Here is a 20,284-nt window from a genome sequence, read left to right as displayed (position 1 = left end):
TTTTTAGTCTGCTTAAAATATTTTAAAAGCTTCACAACTTTGCAGTAAAAGGTACTCAAATATTATCTTATCGCTCTATCTTTGCAACTACTGAGAACAAAGCCTTTTTTCGTAAGGTTAACGCATAGTCAACAAAGTAAAGTCTCAGAATTTTTACTGGAAATATTTCTGGAAAACTCTAGCAAAATTGATGCATTTAATTTGGGGAAAAAAACTCAATTTCCAAAGAGAATTTATGAGCTCAAATAGGTACTTTAAGGAAATACTAGATATAAAAGTAAATGAAACAATGATGTGCTAATTATTTGGGAGTGGAGCAAGCCCTAAAAAGGCACATTAGACTACCAGATATAAAATAAAGAATTTACAGGGATGTACTGTACAACAGGGAATATAGCAATGGCACCCCACTCCAGTACTCTTGCCTGGAAAATCCCATGGATGGAGGAGCCTGGTAGGCTGCAGTCCATGGGGTCGCTAAGAGTCGGACACAACTGAGCGACTTCACTTTCACTTTTCACGTTCATGCATTGGAGAAGGAAATGGCAACCCACTCCAGTGTTCTTGCCTTGAGAATCCCAGGGATGGGGAAGCCTGGTGGGCTGCCGTCTATGGGGTCACACAGGGTCGGACATGACTGAAGTGACTTAGCAGCAGCTAACTGTAAAACAGGGAATGTAATCAATACTATTATAATAACTTTGTTATTATAGATTATGGTGTGTAATCTATAAAATATTGAATCACTATACTGTACACCTGAAACTAATCTATTATCAGTCAACTATACTTCACATTAAAAAAAAAAAAAAGAGGTTTGTTGGTTGCCCTGGAAGCCATGTCCTTTTTCTGTTCAACTGCAGTGAAAAATAAGCAGCATGATCAATTAGAGCTTTGATTTTAAGGTGCTGGTTTATAGGAAATTTTCAGGAAAATGCCACCTTCACCCCCAGGATTGTGTATACATTTTTAATTACAATACTTAATTTTATTTGTAATACTTTAAGCAGCTTATATGATTTAAGGAAATTCTTAAATATGGCACAAAATAATGGGAAAATAATGACAGTATGTGACGGTACAATAGAGACTGACCTGAACCACTCGCTCCCCAACCCTAGATCTCTCTCCCTACGCCCTTCTGTTATACCACCATGCTTTTCTTTGAAGAACCCTGCGTCTCCTCTTCAGGAGGTACACGTGACTGTCAATCACTGACCATAAACCATCACCACAGGGGCAGGCACATGACTCACATGGCCAGCCACAGCCTTCCCTGAGAACGAAGCAGCATCAGGGAAGCAGAACCCACACATTATTTAAACCCCTGGATCTTTCCACTATTTGTAAACCAGTAGATCCGAGTCCCCAAACTATTTTGCTTAAACTAGTGTGAGCTGGTCACATGTACCTGAACGAGTTCTAAATAGTATGTGTACTATCCTTTACAGTAAGTCCCCTACTTATGAACAAGTTCTGTTCTGAAAGCACAAAGGTCCATTTGTTCGTACATCCAACAAAGTTAGCCTAGGTACCCACCTACCCACCTAACACAATTGGCTATGTAGTACTGTACTGTAATAGGCTTCTAATACTTTGCACACAAATAATACATTTAAAAAAATACAGAAAACACTTTAAATCTTACAGCGTTGCCATGTCTGACTCTTTGCAACCCTGCAGACTGCAGCACACCAGGCTTCCCTGTCCTTCACCATCTCCCGGAGTTTGCCCAAGTTCACGTGCATTGAATCAGTGATGCTGTCCAACTATCTCGTCCTCTGTCACCCTTCTCCTTCTGCCTTCAATCCTTCCCAGCACCAGGATCTTTTCCGATGAGTTGGTGGATTGCATCGGGTGCCCAAACTATTAGAGCTTCAGCTTTAGCATCACCTTCCAATGAGTATTCAGAGTTGATTTCCTTTAAGATTGACTGGTTTGATCTTGTTTCAGTCCAAGGGATTCTCAAAAGTCTTCTCCAGAACCAAAATCCTACAGTACAGTACCTTGAGGTACAGTACAGTAATACAGCACAACAGCCGGCATACAGGGGCTGCCACTGGGTAAACAGGCAAGAATTATGACTGGAGGAGGGAGGGGAGGTGGAGGTGGTAAAGCTAAATGGTCATGAGCAGCAGGAGACGGAGGGCAAGCTGCACAACCACTTGCAGAGGAGGCACGCACGTGACAGCGCACGCCAGCCTCGGGAACCAACTTACACGACTGGACACGTGAACACTCTGTGCATCTTTCAAAGTTCGAAACTTGAAGGTTGGTATGTAGAGGACCTTACTGTATTTTATTTGAACTTCATTTACTCTGATTTATTTTTTTTTTCACACAGTCTATTTACAGCTATCTTTACACAAAATCTCCTTGATGATTTTTTTGTGATACTCTTTTTCTAACATCTGTTTAAAATACATGTCTCTGTTAGATTCTGGGAGTTCAGAATACTGACCCATCCTTTTTAAGCAATGTTTTCTAAACTTCCATGATCACAAACTCTTGGGAGGAGGGGTCCTCATTAAAATACAGGTTGTTGGGTTCTAGCACATAAACCCTCCCAAATCAGAGTCTCTAAAGGGGAGGGCTAACAGTCTATGCTTTTTAACAAGCATCACAAGTGAGCCTTCTAATAAGGGAAATTTAGACCACATTGCCCTACAGCAACATTTGTCCTCGAAGTAAATCCTTCCTTTTGAAGGACAGCCTCCCAGCTATGGGTCTTTGAACTTTTGAACCCTTTGAACTTTTCCCTGGAGTAAACCTGCTTTCTTCTGAACACCTCTGATGAAGCAAGTCTCTAGGATTACTTTTCTTTTTATAAGTGCTCTGTAGTAAAAGTCATTCAGCTTAGCTGATACCAATATAATCAATCAAGCTAAAGCTGTGTGAGCTTATTATTTAGGAAGTTCAGGGAAAGAATACTAGCCTTGGAATTACATAAACCTGGGTTTAAATTCCCATTTAGACAAATGGGTATAATCCCCACAATACATTTAATAACCACATAACCTTGAGTGAATTCCTTACACCCACTTACCCTCAATTTTGTTAACCTATAAAGCTGTAACAGGACATAGAGTATAATGCCCACCCTACAACGATTGATAATGGAATACAGAGCAGAATGAATGCTTTTGCTTATTACTTTACTTTCATATGATATTTTAAAAATATTTTTACTTTTTATGAATGATGAAAAGCATATCCAGGTTACACAGAAAAAAATTGCTCAAGTGGAATTTCAAGACAATTTGTGACATTGCTCCCATTAAAAAATAGAGTAAGGGCTTCCTTGCTGGTTCAGTGGTTGAGACTTCGCCTTCCAATGCAGGGGGTGCAGGTTCCACACCTGGTCTGGAAGCTAAGGTCCCACATGCCTGCGACCAAAGCCAAGAAGTCAAACATAGGCAATACTGTAACAAATTCAATAAAGTTTTTTTTTTTTTTAAAGGAGGTCTTAGTCTTGAAAAAAAAAGATACGGTAATGCTTCATAAGCAGTAGTTTTACTTATTTTAAAATACAATTTGGCTTTAAAGAACCCTATTTACTTTCATACAAAACCAACAGGGAAAAAGAAAGTTAACACCAAGCTGTCAAAGGAAGGAAAATCAAACTGAGTCATTACTCTTCTTAATTTAACCTCCTGTTTAAATAGTACGGGCTTTTTTCCCTCACCACTCCCCGCCCCCCCCCCCACTCAATTTCCTTCTTTTCTTAGTCCATAAATCACAAACTAATGACAAGATCAACAAATTCCCAAAACTAAAGAGAGAAAAACAGATGGCTTTTTACATATTGCTTTTTATCACTTAGTCATAGTCACCTAAAAGCCATTTTGCTTATCTTACTAATTAGTTCGACTCTCTGCCTTCTCTGGGGCTTCCCCAGCGGCACCAGTGGTAAAGAACTCACCTGCCAATGCAGGAGACATAAGAGACTCCGACTTTGATGACTGGGTCAGGAAGACTCCCTGGAGGAGGCCACGGCAACCCAGTCCAGTATTCTTGCCTGGAGAATCCTATGGACAGAGGAGCATGGCGGGCTACAGTATATGGAGTGGCAAAGAGTCAGATACAACTGAGTGACTAACACACACATCCTTCTGTTTTCTCTGGACTGCTTGGACTCTTTCCCAAAAGCCCTGGCTTGCAAGAAGTAGCAGGGAGTCCTCTGAGGGGAGGGAGAGTAGATGCATTAAACTACTGGAATCCAAGCTCACCACCACTGTAGACTCCCCGTTTGCTCAACATGACAGCTCCGAAAGGTTCTTCAATGCCCCATCAAGCATTCTGAAAAATATGTAACCTGCTCACTCAGAGGGTAAGAATTTACGACCATAATGTCGAACCATTTGATTCACATTATCATTAGAGGAGAGCAGATAAAATTTTCTTGAGATATAGAAAATAATTTTTTATTGCTATAACATTTTAAGATTCAAGGCACCAACTGTGAAACCTGGAAACATTAACTGTTTTCCACTTTGTTTCCCATTTTAAAGTCCCTCCTTACCTGCGGACTCCTATATATCCCAGAGCACCTCTGTATGAGAGCTTTGCAATTCTCCCTGCAAGGTGGTCTGAATATATAGCTTACTATATTATGTTATTATATAATTACACGGATTTAGATAGAATATTTTCACATGGAATGTTTATATAATTATCTTCGTTGCTATGCTTCTTGCTGGAGAATGGCACAGAGCATCTCAACATGACATCAAAACCTTGCTCAAGTAGAAACGCTAGATATTTTATGCCAGTCCTCCAATTAAAAACACAAATATTATTCTAGCTGGGAAAAAAATTCCCCATACCCTAAGAAGGCTTCTCTGGTAGCTCAGTCAAGAATCTGCCTGCAGTGCAGGAGACCCGAGTTTGATCCCTAGGTCGTGAAGATCCCCCGGAGAAGGAAATGGTTTCCCACTCCAGTATCCTTAACTGGAAAATCCTACGGACAGAGGAGCCTGGTGAGCTACAGTTCATGGGGTCACAAGAGTCAGACACAACTTAGCGAATAAACCACCACCACCACATCCTAAGAAGGACGTTGACTGGTGCGAATTGAGAGAACCATAAGAAAGTACAAAGAATATTGCTTTGAACAACAAAAGCCAGAGTGTTTACTACATACAAAAGCACTGAGCTCTACCCACAGCAGAAATTTGATCTTGCTGTGACACGTCATAAAAGTCCATGCAACCAGTTGTCTATTTCCAACTTAAACAGGATACTTAAAAAGACAAATGCCTACCTTTTTGTCTCACTGCAAATTTCTGTTCACTGGTCCTTCCCCTTCTCAAATCGTTCTGACTAATATTGACAGCCACTGTTTAGAGGTATGTTGAATCTTTTGCTGTTGCAACAATTTCCATCTTTAGGTGGGAGTTTCCAACCATGCTGACAGCTAGTATCTAAACATCTTTTTTAGTCACAGTTGGGTAACATAATGTCTTAGAGTCAAGGTGGTAATTTTTATGCAGTGCCCCAGAGAACTCTGTGATGAATGACCTGTTCAAAGCATACAGCACAAGCGCAAATGATCACAGTACAAGAGTACCTGAAAGCTTTAAAGGTTTGAGATAAAAGTAGGTGGCTGTTTAATCCATGTGCTGAGCAGAGCAATAATCTGGAAGTCAAAAGCCACAACCAGCCAGGATCCATATACAGTCTTTACAGAGCTTTAGGTAAGAAAGGCAACAAAATATGGGATGTATAAACTGAATGGGTGGGTCAGGGCAGTTATAGATCAGGGATAATTTAACCCTTAATCATTGAGAGATATCACATCAGCCATTCATTCCAGAAGATGAATGTGCACATTTTCTCTGCAAACATTTCTTTCCTGAAAAATTAAACTTAGTTATACCTCACTTTATCACATTACGAAAAAGATATATATTTGGGCCACAGAAATTCATCACCTCCCAGCACTGCTTTGACTGAGATATGCTTTAATGCTGCCTTAAGCATCTATGAAATGTTGTTATAAGAAACATTCAAAAGAGATCTGTCTTTGCATCTGCTGTTTAAAAAATAATAATAATTAGGTAGGTTATAGAACCTATCACAATGTCTTCTATAAAGAAAAGCCCCTGGACAAAATTTATTCCAGAAAATGCTGCCAGAAAAGCTTCATCTTTTCTAAGGCCTGGGCTTCATCCTTTTAAATAAGAAGAAACAGGTAGTTTCTTTTATTTCTCCTTTTAAACTGACTGCCAGAAATCCCACAAGTAAGTCTGAAGTTCAATATGGCAGTAAGTTAATCCATAGGACATCACTTCGGTTTTTCTGTTGTTTGGGGTTTTCTTAAGCTTTTTATTTTGTATTGGGGTCTAGTCAATTCACAATGCTGTGATAGTCTCAGGTGAACAGAGAAGGGACACAGCCATACATATATATATTATCCATTCTCCCCAAACGCTCCTCTCATCCAGGCTGCCACATAACACTGAGGAAAGTTCCCTCTGTTATACAGTAGGTCCTTGATGGTTATCCACTTAAGATAGAGCACTGTGCTCTATTCCAGACTCCCACAGGGCATCATTTTGAATTCTCCATTTTTCCATAGTTCTGAATTTCTATTTATCTTTTTATTAACACTGCAAACACCACTTCAAATTCTTTGGGGGGGGGAGACTGGAATCAGCAAATTAAATTATCCAGAGAGTACATACATGGCAACACTGACTCTCTCAAACAGGAGTTCCCAACCTCCAGGCCAGGGATGGGTATCTCCTGTCAGATCAGTGGCTGCATTAGATTATAAATAAAGAGCACAATAAATGTAATGCACTTGAATCATCTCAAAACCATCCCCTGTCCAGGTCCATGGAAAAACTGGTTTCCATGAAACCAGTTTCTGGTGCTAAAAAGATTGGGGAACGCTGCTGTAAAACACAGTTGTGATCATCAAAAAGATAAAATTTTAAAAAAGAAAACTCTAAACATTACAAAAGCTCTGCAACAAAGATCACACAAGTTGCACCAGAAGAATGACTCTGTCCTTCACTTAAAGCTTGCTTTAATTCATTTAGACCTATGCTAACAAATTTGGTTATCACGTTCCTTGGGGCACAGAAGACATGAAGCAGGAGTGAAAAGCTGCTAGAAGCAGTCACATTGTCAACAACAATAATTTGCAATGACAGTAAGGGGAAAAGATACACAGCTATAAAATGCTGTCCCAAGAGGTCAAACCCTGGTTAATCCCAGAGTCATTTCATGAGTTTCTTAAAGGGTGAAGCATGCACATGAAAATCATCTGGGGATCTGTTAAACTCATAAGGTACTGAGCCCTGAATTAGCATCCTTGGAAGTGTGGGAAAGTCCAGTGTTCACAAGCATACAGGGTGATTCTTTCCTAAAGGGCAGTTTGAGAATCACAGGTGTAGACACAGACAGCCCTACATAACTCAGTAGGCCTTCAGAGCCAAACCACACACCAAGCCCTCAAAAGGCAAAGATGATTTCAGAACCTTCTTCTTAGAAAGTGGGAAAGGATGTGATCAATTTGAGAATGGTTATCCTTGAAAACTGTTAATATACAAATATTTTTTATTATTTGTTATCTTCATGTACAACAGGATAACTATCAAGACATCCAGATAATGGAAGAACTGTGACTGTCACAAACTGTGGAGGGCCTGAGGTTTCAGCCTAGTTGCAACTGCTACAGTTTCATGCTGGCAGAAGACCGGAGATTTCTGGCCCAGGGACAAAGAACCTGTTAGTCACAGCACAGCAGGAAGCATGAGCTTCTTATCTGTGCAAGTTGCTTCCATCCCAACTTCCACAAGGGCTGCACAGAGGAGCCAAGATGAGTCTGTGCCATTGTTGAGCAAAGTTAAGCCTGCTGCTGCTGCTAAGTCGCTTCAGTCGTGTCCGACTCTGTGTGACCCCATAGACGGCAGCCCACCAGGCTCCCCTGTCCCTGGGATTCTCCAGGCAAGAATACTGGAGTGGGTTGCCATTTCCTCCTCCAATGCATGGAAGTGAAAAGTGAAAGTGAAGTCGCTCAGTTATGTCCAACTAATAGTGACCCCATGGAAGCAACCCCATGGAAGGCAGCCTACCAGGCTCCTGTGTCCATAGAATTTGCCAGGCAAGAGTACTGGAGTGGGCTGCCATTAAGCCTAGTAACGCCCAGTCTTTTATAAGGAGAGTTAGCAAACTGAACAGAACTTAGCTCTGGAAGGAGGAAACATTGTCCATGTTACAGTTCAGTTCAGTTCAGTCACTCAGTCATGTCTGACTTTTTGTGACCCAATAGACTGCAGAATGCCAAGCTTCCCTGTCCTTCACCAATGCCTGGAGCTTACTAAAACTCATGTCCATCGAGTCGGTGATGCCATACAACCATTTCATCCTCTGTTCTCCCCTTCTCCTCCTGCCTTCAATCTTTCCCAGCATCAGGGACTTTTCCAATGAGTCAGTTCTTCATATCAGGTGGCCAAATATTTGGAGCTTCAGCTTCAGCATCAATCCTTCCAATGAATATTCAGGACTGATTTCCTTTAGGATGCACTGGCAGGATCTCCTTGCAGTCCAAGGGACTCTCAAGAGTCTTCTCCAACAATATAGTTAAAAAGCATCAATTCCTTGGTACTCAGCTTTCTTTACAGTCCAACTCTCACATCCATACATGACTACTGGAAAAACAATAGCTTTGATTCGATGGACCTTTGTTGGTAAAGTAAAGCCTCTGCTTTTTAATATGCTGTCTAGGTTGGTCATAACTTCTCTTCCAAGGAGCAAGTGTCTTTTCGTTTCATGGCTGCAGTCACTATCTGCAGTGATTTTGGAGCAAAAATAAAATCAAATCTCTCACTGTTTCCACTGTTTGCCCAACTATCTGCCATGAAGTGATGGGACCAGATGTCATGATCTTAATTTCTGAATGTTGAGTTTGAAGCCAACTTTTTCACTCTCCTCTTTCACTTTCATCAAGAGGCTCTTTAGTTCTTCCTCACTTTCTGCCGTAAGTGTGGTGTTATCTACATATCTGAGGTTACTGATATTTCTCCCGGAAATCTTGATTCTGGCTTGTGCTTCTTCCAGCCGGCATTTCGCATGATGTGCTCTGCATATAAGTTAAATAATTAAGATGACAATATACAGCCTGAGGTACTCCTTTCCTGATTTAGAATCAGTCTATTGTTCCGTGTCCAGCTCTAACTGTTGCTTCTTGACTTGTATATAGATTTCTCAGGAGGCAGGTCAGGTGGTCTGGTATTCCCATCTCTTGAAAAATTTTCCATAGTGTATTGTGATCCACACAGTCAAAGGCTTTGGTATAGTCAATAAAGCAGATGTTTTTCTGGAGCTCTCTTGCTTTTTCAATGATCGAGAGGATGTTGGCAATCTGATCTCCAGTTCCGCTGCCTTTTCTAAAACCAGCTTGAACATCAGGAAGTTCACAGTTCATGTATTGCTGAAGCCTGCCTTGGAGAATTTTGAGCATTATTTGACTAGCATGTGAGATGAGTGCAATTGTGCGGTACTTTGAGCATTCTTTGGCATTGCCTTTCTTTGGGATTGGAATCAAAACTGACCTTTTTCAGTCCTGTGGCCACTGCTGAGTTTCCAAATTTGCTGGAATATTGAGTGCAGCACTTTCACAGCATCATCTTTCAGGATTTGAAACAGCTCAACTGGAATTCCATCACCTCCACTAGCTTTGTTCATAGTGATGCTTCCTAAGGCCCACTTGATTTCAGAATCCAGGATGTCAGGCTCTAGGTGAGTGATCACACCATCATGATTATCTGGGTTGTGAAGATATTTTATGTATAGTTCTTCTGTGTATTCTTGCCACCTCTTCTTAATATCTTCTGCTTCTGTTAGGTCCATACCATTTTTGTCCTTTAGTGTGCCCATCTTTACATGAAATGTTCCCTTGGTATCTCTAATTTTCTTGAAGAGATCCCTAGTCTTTCCCCTTCTACTGTTTTCCTCTATTTCTTGCACTGATTGCTCAGGAAGGCTTTCTTATTTCTCCTTGCTTTTCTTTGGAACTCTGCATTCAAATAGGTATATCTTTCCTTTTCTCCTTTGCCTTTAGTTTCTCTTCTTTTCTCATCTATTTGTAAGGCCTCCTCAGACAATCATTTTGCCTTTTTCAATTTCTTTTTCTTGGGGATGGTCTTGATTACTACTTCCTATAAAATATCATGAACCTCCATCCATAGTTCTTCAGGCACTCTGTCTATCAGATGTAATCCCTTGAATCTATTTGTCACTCCCACCATATAATCGTAAGGGATTTAAGTCATACCTGAATGGTCTAGTAGTTTTCCCTACTTTCTTCAATTTAAGTCTGAATTTGGCAATAAGGAGTTCATGATCCAAGCCACAGTCAGCTCCTGGTCTTGTTTTTGCTGACTGTATAGAGCTTCTCCATCTTTGCTGCAAAGGATATAATCAATCTGATTTCAGTATTGACCATCTGGTGATGTCCATGTGTAGAGTCTTCTCTTGTGTTGTTGGAAGAGGGTGTTTGCTATGACCAGTGTGTTCTCTTGGCAAAACTCTGTTAGCCTTTGCCCTAAATCATTCTGTACTCCAAGGCCAAATTTGCCTGTTACTCCAGGTATCTCCTGACTTCTTACTTTTGCATTCCAGTCCCCTATAATGAAAAGGACATCTTTTTGGGTGTCAGTTCTAGAAGGTCTTGTAGGTCTTCATAGAACCACTCAACTTCAGCTTCTTCAGCATTACTGGTTGGGGCATAGACTTGGACCACTGTGATATTGAATGGTTTGCCTTGGAAACGAACAGAGATCATTCTGTTGTTTTTGAGACTGCACCCAAGAACTGCATTTTGAACTCTTTTGTTGACTATGAGGACTATTCCATTTCTTCTAAGGGATTCTTGCCCACAGTACCAGATATAATGGTCATCTGAGTTAAATTTACCCATTCCAGTTTGTTGATTTCTAAAATGTTGATATTCACTGTTGCCATCTCCTGTTTGACCTCTTCCAATTTAGCTGGATTCACAGACCTAACATATCAGGTTCCTATGCAATACTGTTCTTTACAGCATCAGACTTTACTTCCATCACCAGTCACATCCACAACTGGGTGTTATTTTTTGCTTTGGCTCCATCTCTTCATTCTTTCTGGAATTATTTTTCCACTGTTTTCCAGTAGCATATTGGGCACCTACAGACCTGGGGAGTTCATCTTTCAGTGTCCTATCTTTTTGCCTTTTCATACTGTTCATGGGGTTGTACAGGAGACAGGGATCAAGACCATCCCCACGGAAAAGAAATGCAAAAAAGCAAAATGGCTGTCTGGGGAAGACTTACAAATAGCTGTGAAAAGAAGAGAGGAGAAAAGCAAAGGAGAAAAGGAAAGATATGAGCATCTGAATGCAGAGTTCCAAAGAAAAGCAAGAAGTGATAAGAAAGCCTTCTTCAGCGATCAATGCAAAGAAATAGAGGAAAACAACAGAATGGGAAAGACTAGAGATCTCTTCAAGAAAATTAGAGATACCAAGGGAACATTTCATGCAAAGATGGGCACACTAAAGGACAAAAATGGTATGGACCCAACAGAAGCAGAAGATACTAAGAAGAGGTGGCAAGAATACACAGAAGAACTGTACAAAAAGATCTTCACAACCCAGATAATCATGATGATGTGATCACTAATCTAGAGCCAGACATCCTGGATTCTGAAATCAAGTGGGCACTAGAAAGCATCACTACTAACAAAGCTAGTGGAGGTGATGGAATTACAGTTGAGCTATTTCAAATCCTGAAAGATGATGATGTGAAAGTGCTACACTCAATATGCCAGCAAATTTGGAAAACTCAGCAGTGGCCACAGGACTGGAAAAGGTCAGTTTTCATTCCAATCCCAAAGAAAGGCAATGCCAAAGAATGCTCAAACTACCGCACAATTGCACTCATCTCACACGCTAGTAAAGTAATGCTCAAAATTCTCCAAGCCAAGCTTCAGCAATACGTGAACTGTGAACTCCTTGATGTTCAAGCTAGTTTTAGAAAAGGCAGAGGAACCAGAGATCAAATTGCCAACATCTGCTGGATCACGGAAAAAGCAAGAGAGTTCCAGAAAAACATCTATTTCTGCTTTATTGACTATACCAAAGCCTTTGAGTGTGTGGATCACAATAAACTATGGAAAATTCTGAAAGAGATGGAAATACAGACCACCTGACCTGCCTCTTGAGAAATCTGTATGCAGGTCAGGAAGCAACAGTTAGAACTGAACATGGAACAACAGACTGGTTCCAAATAGGAAAAGGAGGACGTCAAGGCTGTATATTGTCACCCTGCTTATTTAACTTCTATGCAGAGTACATCATGAGAAATGCTGGACTGGAAGAAACACAAGCTGGAATCAAGATTGCTGGGAGAAATCTCAATAACCTCATATATGCAGATGACACCACCCTTATGGCAGAAAGTGAAGAGGAGCTGAAAGGCCTCTTGATGAAAGTGAAAAAGGAGAGTGAAAAAGTTGGCTTAAAACTCAACACTCAGAAAACGAAGATCATGGCATCCTGTCCCATCACTTCATGGGAAATAGATGGGAAACAGTAGAAACAGTGTCAGACTTTATTTTGGGGGGCTCCAAAACCACTGCAGATGGTGACTTCAGCCATGAAATTAAAAGACGCTTACTCCTTGGAAGAAAAGTTATGACCAACCTAGATAGTATATTCAAAAGCAGAGACGTTACTTTGCTGACTAAGGTCTGTCTAGTCAAGGCTATAGTTTTTCCTGTGGTCATGGTATGGATGTGAGAGTTGGACTGTGAAGAAGGCTGAGCGCTGAAGAATTGATGCTTTTGAACTGTGGTGTTGGAGAAAACTCTTGAGAGTCCCTTGGACTGCAAGGAGATCCAACCAGTCCATTCTGAAGGAGATCAAGCCTGGGATTTCTTTGGAAGGAATGATGCTAAAGCTGAAGCTCCAGTACTTTGGCCACCTCATGTGAAGAGTTGACTCACTGGAAAAGACTCTGATGCTGGGAGGGATTGGGGGCAGGAGGAGAAGGGGACGACCAAGGATGAGATGGCTGGATGGCATCAGGGACTCGATGGCCGTGAGTGTGAGTGAACTCCGGGAGATGGTGAAGGACAGGGAGGCCTGGCGTGCTGTGATTCATGGGGTCGCAAAGAGTCGGACATGACTGAATGACTGAACTGAACTCATAGGGTTCTCAAGGCAAGAATACTGAAGTGTTTTGCCATTCCCTTCTCCAGTGGTCCATGTTTTGTCAGAAGTATCCACCATGACCAGGAGTGTGGGGAAACAGACTCTTGGAGGGCACAAACAAAACCTTGTGCACAACAGGACCCAGAGACCCCACAGAGAGTCTGAGTATCTGCTGTGAAGGTGCGGGTCATCGGTGGCCTGCTGCAGGGGCTCTAGATGCAGCAGACCTGGGTATGGCCTAAGCTCTCTCGCAGGAGGGTGCCATTAACCTCACCATAGAGCCACCAGAACTTACACAGGCCTGGGGAAACAGACTCTTGGAGGGCACAAGCAAAATCTTGCGCACAGCAGGACCCAGGAGAAAGGAGCAGTGACCCCACAGAGACTGACCCAGACCTGCCCATAAGCGTCCAGGAGTCTCCAGCATGGGTCAGCAGTGGCCTGGTGCAGGGCCAGGGGCACTGAGTGTGGCAATGCATACATGAGACCTTTTGAAGGAAGTGAAGTTGCTCACTCATGTGTGACTCTTTGCTGTCCCATGGACTGTATAGCCTACCAGGCTCCTCTGTCCATGGAATTTTCCAGGCAAGAGGACTGCAGTGGGTTGCCATTTCCTTCTCCAGGGGATCTTCCCTACCCAGGGATCAAACCCAGGTCTCCTGCATTGCAGGTAGATGCTTTACCTTCTGTACCACCAAGGAAACCCATTATCTTCATTACCTCTACTGTAGTTTAGCCTCAGGCCAAACAACAAGGAAGGAACACAGCCCCGTCCTTGTTATACTGGACAGTAAATAAAACTGTTCTCTGCTCTAGAAGGGAGACACTATCTCTATCTTCCAAAGCTGTTCACTATACAAATATCTTCACAAAGACAGCCTGGACTAAAAACAAACTGTGCAGAAACAAAAGTCTTATGGAGAAACATCCCCAACAGTAGCCTCCCTTCTTGGGTTCTGGAGTGTTGTGTTTTCCTGTTAAGTAAAAGACTTTATGGTGGACTTCCCTGGTGGTTCAGTGATTAAGAATCTCCCTGCCAATTCAGGGGACATGGGTTCAATCTCTGGTCCGGGAAGATTCCACAACCATGGGGCAAATAAGCCCGTGCACCACAACTACTGAGCCTGCATGCTCTGGAGCCCACCAACCACAACAAGAGAAGCCACCACAATGAGAAGTCCATGCACCACAACTAGAGAGTACCCCAACTCGCCACAACTAGAGACAGTGGACAGCACCAAAGACCAGGCACAGCCATAAAAATAATAATAATAATAATAAATATGAGTTTATTGTCTTTTGGATAAGAAAATGTTTTCTTTTCCTATCTCACCCACTGCTCTTCTTCTTCCCTGCCCCTTCTCTTCTCTGAACACTGACATGCTTCAGGCCTTAGCACTTCTCTTCCCTGTCTGCAGTGACCCCATCAGTGATCTAATCCCATCACTTAAATAGTATTTATATTGCCAACAACTCCCAAACTTGTAACTCCATCCCAGATCTTCCTCTGAACCCCAAACTTGTATAACTGAGTGCCCACTCGATATTTCCACTTGGATATCTAACCCAAACTCAAACTTTCAAACTTTAGATCTGCGTTCTACCTGTGGCTTCCTCTGCATAGCTGACTGGTAATTCTATCCCAATCTCTCAGGCCAGATCTCTTGGAGCCATCGTTGACCTGCCCTGCCCCCCTCTCACTCATATCCCATATCCAATCTGTCAGGACATCTTGTTGGATTTATCTTTAAAGCAAATCTCACTACTTCCACTGCTACCTCCCTGATCTGATCCAGCATCATCTCTCTGTTTGATTACTGAACTACCACCTTGCATGTCAGTCACTAAGTCGTGTCCAACTCTGCGACCCCATGGTCTGTAGACTGACAGGCTCCTCTACTCATGGGATTCTCCAGTCAACAATACTGGAGTGGGTTGCCATTTTCTTCTCCAGGGGATCTTTCTGACTCAGGAATCAAACCCACATCTCTTGTATCTCCTGCATTGGCAGGTGAATTCTTTACCACTGCACCAACAGGAAAGCTTCTACCACCTTAGGCTCCCCAATCTTCTTCCAAAACACACAGGCACACAGAGTCTATTGTAAAAGTCACATCACTTCACTCCTCTGCATAAAACCTCAATGAAACTCATGAGAGCAGCCCCACCACTGCTCTCTCTCTTGCCTTTCCTCTCTCCCTCCACACTGGCCTATCTGTTGCTTGAACAATCTTTGATGCAGGCAGACTATATTAATCTCCTCTTGCCACTACGACAAATTACCACAAACACAGTGGCTTAAAACAACCCAAATTCATTCTCTGACAGTCTAGAGGTCAAAAGTTCGAAATCAGCTTCACTGGGCTAAAGCCAAGTGGTCAGCAGTCCTGGTTCCTTCCAGAGGCTTTCAGGGAAAAGCCCATTTTCTTGCCTTTTTCAGTTGGTAAGTGGCCTCTTGAGCTTCTTGGCTTGTGGCCCCTTCCTCTGACTTTAAAATGCATCACTCCAACCTCTATTCCCATCATCATGTCACCTCTGACTCAGACCTCTCAGTGTGCTTCTTATAAGAAGGGTTGTGATAACACTGGGTCCATTTTAATAGTCTGGATAGGTTCCCCATTTTATGATCCTTAATTTAATCCCATCTGCAAAGTCCATTTTGCCATATAAGATAACATTCACAGATTCTGGGCATTATGACATGAACATATTGGTGTTGGGGGGGTGGGTGGCAGTTACATAATTCAGCCTACTATACTGACCGCAGGGCTTTTGCTCTGGCTACTGTCCCTGCATGGAACACTCTTCTTCTAGATAATTACTTGGCTGATTCCATTATCCCATTCATATTTCTTCTCAGGTGCCACCTTCTCAAAAAAACCAACAAAGAGTATCCTACTTAAAATACAACAGGGAATTCCCTGGAGGTCCAGTGATTAGAGGGGCTTCCCAGGTGCCACTAGCGGTAAAGAACCTGCCTGCCAATGCAGGAGGCTAAGAGACATGGGTTCAATCCCTGGGTCAGGAAGACCCCCTGAAGAAGGAAATGGCAACCCACTCCAGTATGCTTGCCTAGAGAATCCCATGGACAGAGGGGTACAGTCCACAGGGCTGCAAAGAGTCAGACATGACTAAAGCGACTTATCATGAATGCATCATTGGTTAGAAACTGACACTTTCACTGCCAGGGCCTGGGTTTGACCCCTTGTCAAAGAACTAAGATCCCACAAGCTGCACAGCGTGGTCAAAAAATAAAATAAGATAAATAAAATAAAATAAAAATAAAACAGTCAACCACTCCTCACTCCTGCATTCCTGATTCCCTCCACCTTACCTCACCCACTCTACCTTTTTCTTGTAGGAGCCACTACCTTCCAACTCTACTACATAATTTGCTTCTTTACTATCTGTCTCCATGAGCTCAGTCACTGTGCCTGCTTTGTTCATGGGTATATCTCGAGCACATAAACAGCACCTGGAAGAGATCAGGAGTTCAATAAACATTTGTTGACTAGGTAAATACGTCACAGGCCTCAGAGACACAGAACACCAAAAGCAGGTCATGTTTTTCAATATCAACTAATAAGAGCTCATGCTCCCAGCAGTTTCAGTTTCAGAAATTAAATCCTCACCACATTTAGTCCAACTGTAGGTGCCAGTTCCTGCATGACAAGGCTGCTCTGCTGGGCATACCCGACCCCATCCTGACCGCCATGACACTGCTGTTCCTGCTTCCTAAGCACAGGGGAGTCCGTTCAGTCCCCAGTTCTCCACAACTCAGAACCAGCCCAACATACTTAATGACAAAGGATAACTAAGGGACTAAGAAAACAAAGAGTGGTTTAAATGCTACCAGAAGTTAACCACTCTTCTTCTGAAACTAAAAATACAAACTCATTTTCAGAACCTCTTGCCTAGTCTCCATGATTTCTCCAGGTAACAGATGTCAGTTCACCCCTTCCACCACGGGGGAGGTTTAAGAACTCTGCCGATAACCCACAGTCCAAGCAAAACCGTTACTTGACTCAGAGAGAAGAATCTAAAATTTACCTCCAAGAATTTTTATTTCTCTGCCCTAGAATTGGCCTCTTCCAATTAAATTACAAAGGATATACCATCTCCAGGGCTTCCCAAGTGGTGCTAGTTTTAAAGAATCTACCTACCTACTTACGCCTCAAGCAGGTAGACATTAAGAGATGCAGGTTCAATCCCTGGGTCAAGAAGAACCCCTGGAGAAGGGAACGGCACCCCACTCCAGCATTCTTGCCTGGAAAATTCTATGGGGCAGAGAAGCCTGGTGGGCTATAGTCCATGGGACCACAAAGAGTCAGATACAACCAAGGACACACACAACACACACAAACATACCATTTTCAACCCACTGGGGGTTATTCTTGGCCTAAGAGTTGTAACACAACAATCCACGACAACTCAATAATTGCATAGTTTCTAAAGTCTAAAGCTGTTCAATATGCATTTTTAAATTTATGTTATTAAGTTTTGACTATGCTGGGCCCTTGTTGCTATACCAGCTTTTCTCTAACTTCGGCGAGGGGGTGGAGGCCTACTCTAGTCGTGGTGTGCAGGCTTTTCATTGTGGTGGCTTCTCTTGTTTCAGAACATGGGCTCTAGGGTGCACATGCGTCAGCGGTTGCGGTTTCCAGGCTCCAGAGCACAGGCTCAATAGTTGTGGTGCATGGGCTGGTTGCTCCGAGGCATGTGGGTGGGATCTTCCCAGATCAGGGATGGAACCCGTGTCTCCTGCATTGACAGGTGGATTCTTTACCACTGAGTCACCAGGGAAGTGCTACAGCTGTTCAATTTTTTGATAACATCCTTTGTGGGGCTTCAACGGAACAATCCAGAATAGTAAGCTTCAACAACTTCAGTCAATTCATTTTTAAGGTACCCCTCCCCCAAGTTTGTGGTGTCTATTTGCATCCTTTTTCCTGTAATAATATCTCTCCTTTAATCTTTGGCAGGTGGCGCTAGTGGTAAAAGAACCTGCCTGCCAATGCAAGAGAAACAAGATACATGGGTCAGTCTCTGGCTCAGGAAGATCCCCTGGAGGAGGGTATAACAACACACTCCAGTATTCTTACCTGGAGAATCCCATAGACAGAGGGGCCTGGAGGGCTACAGTTCATAGGGTCACAAAGAGTCAGACACAACTGAAGCAACTTAGCACACAATCTTTAGCAAGTGCTTAGACAAAGCCATGAGTAATAATATATACTCAGTCCTCACAAGAAAAAACAATAATTTTCAGAGACTAGAGGGTCTATCAGAGAAGGCAATGGCACCCCACTCCAGTACTCTTGCCTGGAAAATCCCATGGACGGAGAAGCCTGGAAGGCTGCAGTCCATGGGGTCGCTGAGGGTTGGACACGACTGAGCGACTTCACTTTCACTTTTCACTTGCATGCATTGGAAAAGGAAATGGCAACCCACTCCAGTGTTCTTGCCTGGAGAATTCCGGGGACAGGGGAGCCTAGTGTGGGCTGCCGTCTCTGGAGTCGCACAGAGTCGGACACGACTGAAGCAACTTAGCAGCAGTAGCAGCAGCAGAGGGTCTATATGTAGAGGGAGGAAAAAATTCTCCAAAGAAAACATAAAGGATACTCTTGACTTTTATGACTACACAGAACTCTCAGCACCTCCCTCTGAAACATCTGCTTCCAGTTAACTGCACCACCTTCAGACCTTCCCCAACTCTGCTTCTGCTGCTGCTAAGTCGCTTCAGTCCAACTCTGTGCGACCCCATAGACAGCAGCCCACCAGGCTCCCCCATCCCTGGGATTCTCCAGGCAAGAATACTGGAGTGGGTTGCCATTTCCTTCTCCAATGCATGAAAGTGAAAAGTCAAAGTGAAGTCGCTCAGTCGTGTCCAACTCTTAGCGACCCCATGGACTGCAGCCTACCAGGCTCCTGTGTCCATGGGATTTTCCAGGCAAGAGTACTGGAGTGGGGGCAGAAAAAAGAAAGGTTCTTGAAAGAAGCCTTTCATTTGCATATCTAAAAGCCTTAGTCAAGACATTTTCTTAAAACAAAAGAACAGTTTACCTTAAAGCTGAATTCAAATTGCCCCTAGAAAGCTCTGAGCCTTTCAGTTTGGCAGGGTTCTTTTAGCTCAAGAAAAAAAAAAAAGTTGAGGTTGAGGTCCAGCTACAGTGATCTGGTTTTAAGAGATGACTAGTACCCTTTCCAAGGTGTCAAAACAACATTTCAACATGCAACAAGAATTATGAAACAGCAAAATCTTTCTAAAAGATGTGAAAGTCATTTCCTGCAGAACTCTGAGCTGAGCCCATATTTAATGAAATGGGTACCCACAGAAGAACTATCTCCAAAGGAATATGTGTCATGTGCAGAAGTGACAAATAGAGGAGGGAGGACCAGAAGGACTCTAAAACCTAAAGGGAATTCAACATCACCTTTTGGTGAGGCTTTGTTTAGTCATATTATCAAAACTTCTCAACCACCACTCTCCACCTACACACACACACACACACACACACACACACACACACACACACACACTCCCTAACCTCATTCCTTGTAAGTTTTTTTTCTCCTTACATACATCATTATCTAATATCTTATATATTTTAGGTATGCACATATTTTAAGGACTTAGTCACCAGAATGTGAGCACCACTGGAGCAGGGATTTTTCAATTTTATTCACTACTTGTATCATCAGGACCCAGAACATTATGTAGTACGTGGAAGGTACTGAATAAATATTTGCTAATTAAATGGATGGATGGATGGAAAATTCTGAAGTTCTAAAGAGCAAACTGTCAAATTCTAAATAAATTGACTATGTGAAGATAGCAGCACATTTTGTAGCAAGCAGACACACAATATTTGCCCATTTGAAGGTTTTTCACAATTTCTCCTGATAACGCACAGCAAAGAACAGTAATGAAACATTTCAAAGTAACATCATCACAGAAGTCTGTTGATTTCTCCATGTTAGCCTCTAAGATCCCTAACAGCAAAAACTGGGTCTCCAGCCTTAGTGACACAGTGCTTAGTAAGCACTACTTCCTTCACAGGCACCTAATGAATAAATGAAGTAAAG

The 20,284-nt window shown here is 42.5% G+C and overlaps 1 long non-coding RNA gene across 1 annotated transcript in view; it reads right to left on the bottom strand.

Moving 5' to 3' along the window:
* Positions 1-956: 956 nt before the first annotated feature.
* Positions 957-20,284, bottom strand: part of LOC132659478 (uncharacterized) — a 33,678-nt gene continuing 14,350 nt past the window's right edge. The window contains exons 2-3 of the long non-coding RNA XR_009599990.1: positions 3,923-4,028; positions 957-3,386 (exon numbers count right to left, since the gene is read on the bottom strand). This is a non-coding gene — a long non-coding RNA (uncharacterized LOC132659478). The remainder of the gene's footprint in view (positions 3,387-3,922; positions 4,029-20,284) is intronic.

This window comes from Ovis aries, chromosome 3 (genome assembly GCF_016772045.2).
Source record: "Ovis aries strain OAR_USU_Benz2616 breed Rambouillet chromosome 3, ARS-UI_Ramb_v3.0, whole genome shotgun sequence".
Classification (NCBI taxonomy): Eukaryota; Metazoa; Chordata; class Mammalia; order Artiodactyla; family Bovidae; genus Ovis; species Ovis aries.
Note: the sequence above shows the minus strand (reverse complement) of the source record. Positions and strands in the feature narration are given on the sequence as shown.